The 5474-nt window shown below is 44.0% G+C and overlaps 1 long non-coding RNA gene across 2 annotated transcripts; it reads right to left on the bottom strand.

Annotated features, from left to right (window-relative positions):
- Nucleotides 1–229: 229 nt before the first annotated feature.
- On the bottom strand, nt 230–3690 carry LOC119386946 (uncharacterized). Of its 2 annotated transcripts, XR_007416452.1 has the most exons (4): nt 3036–3690; nt 2910–2957; nt 1541–2815; nt 230–386 (listed from the first exon to the last, which is right to left on the bottom strand). It is a non-coding gene; the product is annotated as an uncharacterized LOC119386946 (long non-coding RNA). The 2 variants fall into 2 exon arrangements; XR_005182409.2 differs by having other exon boundaries at nt 230–2815.
- Between the last annotated feature and the right edge of the window lie 1784 nt (nt 3691–5474).

Here is a 5474-nt window from a genome sequence, read left to right on the forward strand (position 1 = left end):
TGGCCACTTTTTACTGCAGGATTATTTCAAAAGGGTGGGACATCTGCTCCCATAACATGTTAACTTGCTTCATCGCACTCGACCACCGCCTACCTGAGAGAGCCAGTTGCCTCTCCAGGAAAGCATATTCCTCGTCCAACCAACCCACTTTTTTTTTCACATAGATAACTAGATAACTTAAAACCAAGTCATGTGTTCAGAAACCAAGCAACATGCATGGAACATCAAGTGACCAGCAAAAATGATTTATTGCCTCACTATTATATGGCACTACAATCATGCCGAGAAGGACAGAGAACTTGGTATTGATGAGCGTGTAGTCTAAGGTGCACACTTTCGAGTGGAGGGCCTTCCATGGCGTCCAGCAAAAGGGCTTGCAGAGGCAGCTGAGGACAACAAAAACAAAGCCTGCATGTATGTATACGTACTGCACACAACATGCATGAAAATGGTGAACAACAGGAACATAGCATGACTATATTGTCTTATGTCTCCTGAGACAGGGTTAAACCTCATTGCAGATGCACAAGTGCCTGCTTTTACTTAGTGCTTTGTCAACACTAGAATCATGAGAACTCTGTATTTATGAGCATGACATCTGTGGTGCACGCTTTCAAATGCAGAGCATTCCAACTGGCGTCCAACAGCAGGGCTCGCAGAGGCAGCTGAGAACAAAAACAAAGCCTTAATGTACATGTCCATACTGCACACACAAACGCACAAAGATGGTGCACAACAGGGATATAGCATGCCTATTTTGTCCTGTGTGTGTGTTAAGAGGTTAAAGGGACCAACAACCAACTTTTATGGTACCTATTTTCTTTAACGCGACAGAAAGCTTACCAGTCAGAGTGTATAATCAAGGAATGGTGATGTGGAAAATGCTGTGAAACAGTTGTAATTCTAATTTTTCTATCTGCGACGGATATGAAGTCGTATACACACGTGACAAGAAAGACATGATGCAAACAGTGAGCGTGACAGCGGTTCGTGTTCGAGCGCGGCGGTTTACTGCGTGTGTGTGTACTCGCGTGCATGCGCTGCGGCTCGACATGGTCCACTGGCTACCGCGAAGGCAGCGCCATTACTTGTCACCATGCAACTCCTTTTACCTCATAAGCAGCACAGAATAGAGCGGGGATGGATAGTAATATACATACTATAATTTTTAGGACCAATAATGGCACACATGACGGTATCAGACTACGTGACTTTGTACAGCAAAGTGATCAACTCCGCAATCTAGCTTCAAGGCTCTTGCGATAGGTTGCACAACATGCCTTTTTTTTGTTACTTTTAAACACAATTTAGAGATATAAATCCTACTCACAGCGCGAAAAGGATGCTGGAATATGTCAGTAGTATATAGCGCGGTCTTTTCATTTCTGACAGGATCTAATCACAAGTTCTGGCCAGTTGTCGGTCCCTTCTCCTTTAAGCCTGGTTCATACTGAAGTGCTTGTAAACAACAATGCACAATTTTACTTATTGCTTTACCAACGAAATTCATGCCAGGAATGACAAAGGAATTGGTATTTACGAGCATGATGTCCAAGGTGCACGCGTTTAAACACAGAGCCTCCCAGCTGTTGTCCAGGAGCGGGGTTCGCAGAGGCAGCTGAGGGAAAAAAAAACAAATCCTTCATGTATATGCATATCCACTGCAAGCACAAATATGCATGAAAGTGGCGCACAAAACAAACATAGCACAACTGTGTTGTTGCATGTCTGCTAGTTTAAGAGGAGTAAAACCTGCTTCATAATTACTTGCTCATAAGTAGAAATTTCTCCTTTTAGCTTACTCTAATTATGTCGGTTACGACTTTCGCATTTACAGGCATGAAGTCTAAGCTGCACGTTTTCCGTCTCTTAACCTGCATGCCTATGTCCAGGAAGCTGAGCACATTCTATGTCATTACCGGTAGGCAAAGGTGCAGACATTTGGGGTAAAGGTGCACACCAGGGGCACCACTACTAGAAGCAGCTGAAAAAAAAGAAAAAAGATCATGTAATATGTGTACACAGCTAGCACATGCAAAAAGAATATCATTGAGCAACAGTGCATATCACAAATGTGCTACATTTGTTTGGAAGTAAAACCTACTTGACAAACAGAGTGGGCTAGTTGGTCATTTCGGTTGTGTGAAACTACTTGGCTGCTGGTAAAGGATGAAAACAACATGCACTGAAAAAAGGCGGAGGTATCGGGAAGCCAGACAAGGTGCCAGTTGCTAATATGCACCAAGTGACTGAACAACAGGTTCTGCTGCTTCATAGAGATGTAGCAGAAACACCAACATACATTTTTCAGTTTGTTGTTTCAGTAAGACAAAAATCATGATCATAATCACAAACGATACGGTATATACCAGTACAAAACTGGGCTGTGCCCTTTTCTTCTCATAACCGGCTAACTGATGGCCAGCAGCAGGACTCACACGTGCAACTGAATAAAAGAATAGCAAGAATATGCGCTGTTTTGAACATAAGTTCTGGCTTTTCTTACAAATGGTGTCATAATGAGAGCAAAAAATTTGGTACTGGGCATAAACTTACGGCAAGCCAGTCTTGTGTGCAGCAATGCTTAATTCATGTCCACAGCCCACTACAAATGGTTAAACTTGACACATGCATTTGACCATTCCATTTTTTTTTTACGCTTATGTCAGTTGCCGTGGAAAACATGTACAACAAACCTTTGAAGTTTTTTCTTTGTCGTCCAGGACTTCTGATCGTTCTCCACGGCACTACGCACGCGCCGGCTTGCAGTTATTCGAGGCAGATCAGCCATGTGTTCCACGATCGCGGTGTCAATCTACACACGTGGCCGACAACAACAACATATCAGCATTGTGAGCTTAACAGTTTCTGCGGAAGATAAACCAAATCGCGTCACAAATAAAACTTACTCCCACGTGCCATTCTTGCTGCGAGGGTCCAGTTCAGCGTACGCCAACCTGCGCGCGATGGGGAGCCAAAGAAGAAAGTGCTAAGAACGTGCTGATTGCAGTAATCCCGGCATGTCAAGTACTTACCGAAGAGGTGGAAAAACGTTGAAATCGGCAAGATCTTGCAACCAGGCAAACACCTACGGCATGCGCGCTTGTGATTTTTCGACGAAACGTCACGGATCAAACACCTAAAAACGAGGCCAACGAAGAGTCTGATCTATCCGAACTCCAAACACGATGGCGATGGCGATGATGATCTGGCTATACCCTTTGAATCGGGTCGCCTGCGCTCAATGCGCGGCGTAGCCTGGGAAAAAAAAAAAAAAAAAAAAGAAACGTATTTCAGAGCATCGCGGCTCCAAGACATTCCCGGAAACATGGGCACGAGAGTCACCGCGGCGCACCATACCGCCACCAGTGCTCCAACCGTTGTTTGGTTAGCTCCACATGTGTTCTGGCGCCTTTACGCTGGTCTTCTCCCTCGACAAAACCGAGTGCCGTCTGTAGCGAAGTTGTCCCGGAGGGTGGGTGGATCTTCGGACACTGGAGGACTATGTGTTCGATTGTTTCCTCTGCTGCATTGCAAAGGATGCATTGAGTCTGCTGCCCGTCAACATAGTGTGCCCTCCAGTGTCGAGTACGTAGCACGCCAGATCGTGCCTCCGCCAACAAACCACTTCCTCGTGAATTGTCGAAAAAGGCCTCCTTGGCAATGTCTCCCTTCCCCATCATGTACACAGTCATAGTCGTAGTCATAGTCACAGTCGCCGGGCGCCATGATGGCGATGGCGATGTCTGCGCAGTGCTCGCAGCAAATCGTCCACTATTTGAGCAGGTCTTGGCTCGCAGTAAGCGCAATTAAAGAACAACTGCGTATTAAACCTAAGAAAGAAAACAATAAAATAACAATATTTCATTCAATTCTTCTAAAGTTAATATGTCGGTGTTTTTATAAATACGACACCACCACACCACCGCTCGTGCGGTGCGGCCGCCGTTACCGCCGTTCTCTGATCTTTCACGAAAAGCACGGCGTGCGTGGCGCGAGTACGTGTGCCGTACCACTGTACCGCCTTTACCAAGTGTAACACTTGCTCACGCAGACAGCAATCGATCCCTCGTCCTCATAACGGCGCGACATTTAGAAAGAAACAAAAAAAAAAACAAACGAACACTTTCACAAAAAACGCGGATATATTGTTTTTCATGTGCATGTAGATATGCAATTGTGCACGCGCGCCAACCATTGCTCTCCGGCGGAGTTCCTGTTTCCGATTGTTTAGGATCGCCAATTTTCAACACGGTAGCTTATTTCACCGCTAACTTGAAGTCCCAATCAGATCCTACAAGGGATGTTTTAGGAATGATCCCTATGCACATGTCTAAAGGACATCCTAAAAACCACCTTGTTGGGATGTGGGACGTTTGGACTTTTTTGGGAAGTCCCTGGGATGTAGTGTGTTGTCTGGGGAGTCTATCAAGATTTCGTGTTTGTCGGCTACGCGCTGATATATCCGTTTGCGCAGTCGGAAACACAGAAAATGAAGTGAAATAAGTTGATCACGCGCACGATAGTCATGCGAGGCTAGGAAGAACGAATGGGCGGCTGTATGGCAAAGGAATGCAGGAGAAAATTCTGATACCAATCGAGAGTATGCAGACGTCACGGGAATCACTGTTCAGCATCACGAAGTGCGCCAGAAAGACGAGAAACGCCAAGAGAGAATATTTTCAGAGGCTGGTGAGGGGCCCTGTAACGCGTGAAGACCCCGGAATTTAATTTGAATGCATGTTTATTTTGACTTAATTAAAAAAAAAGAAAAAGAAAACGGTAGGTAACGTCGGAATCGGCTATCCCAATCACGAATTCGTTGTACCTCAAATAATAACGCTAAACAGAAAAAAAAGGGGAGGGAAAGAGAAAAGAAAACTTAGAGTGCGTCTACACTGTTCTCACATCACGAGGATACAAAATAAAGAAAGAAACAGAAAAGGATCGTCTGCACAGTTTATCCATCTCCAAAAATTACCTAAAGTATTATGTTAATTATAGGACTGACAGTTGGGCGAGTTGGTACTGATGCATGGCTTTAGAACGGCACGACAAAGAAGACGAAAAGACTAGTCTTTTCGTCTTCTTTGTCTGTATTCTGTATTTAATTTAGATAAAATTAGGTCAATTCAGTATAGCTTCTAGGAAAGCCGCAAACGCGGAAGCGGTTTCGCGTTAGTATATAATGTTTATTATTATTATTATTATTATTATTATTATTATTATTATTATTATTATTATTATTATTATTATTATTATTATTATTATTATTTTAATGCTTGATTTGTGCTTCCATACTTTCCATCATCCTATGCAGAGGCGCAACGCAGAGGCAACCGTCAAAAACTCGCATGAACTCTAATGTCGAACTTTGAACGGTACATTCTCTCTAACCTGAAAGAAGCAATATCTTAATTAACCGCTGCACAGCCGCTTGGATTCCAGTTGCTGCGAAAATGACAAGTGATGCG

This window comes from Rhipicephalus sanguineus, chromosome 1, assembly GCF_013339695.2.
Source record: "Rhipicephalus sanguineus isolate Rsan-2018 chromosome 1, BIME_Rsan_1.4, whole genome shotgun sequence".
Lineage (NCBI taxonomy): Eukaryota > Metazoa > Arthropoda > Arachnida > Ixodida > Ixodidae > Rhipicephalus > Rhipicephalus sanguineus.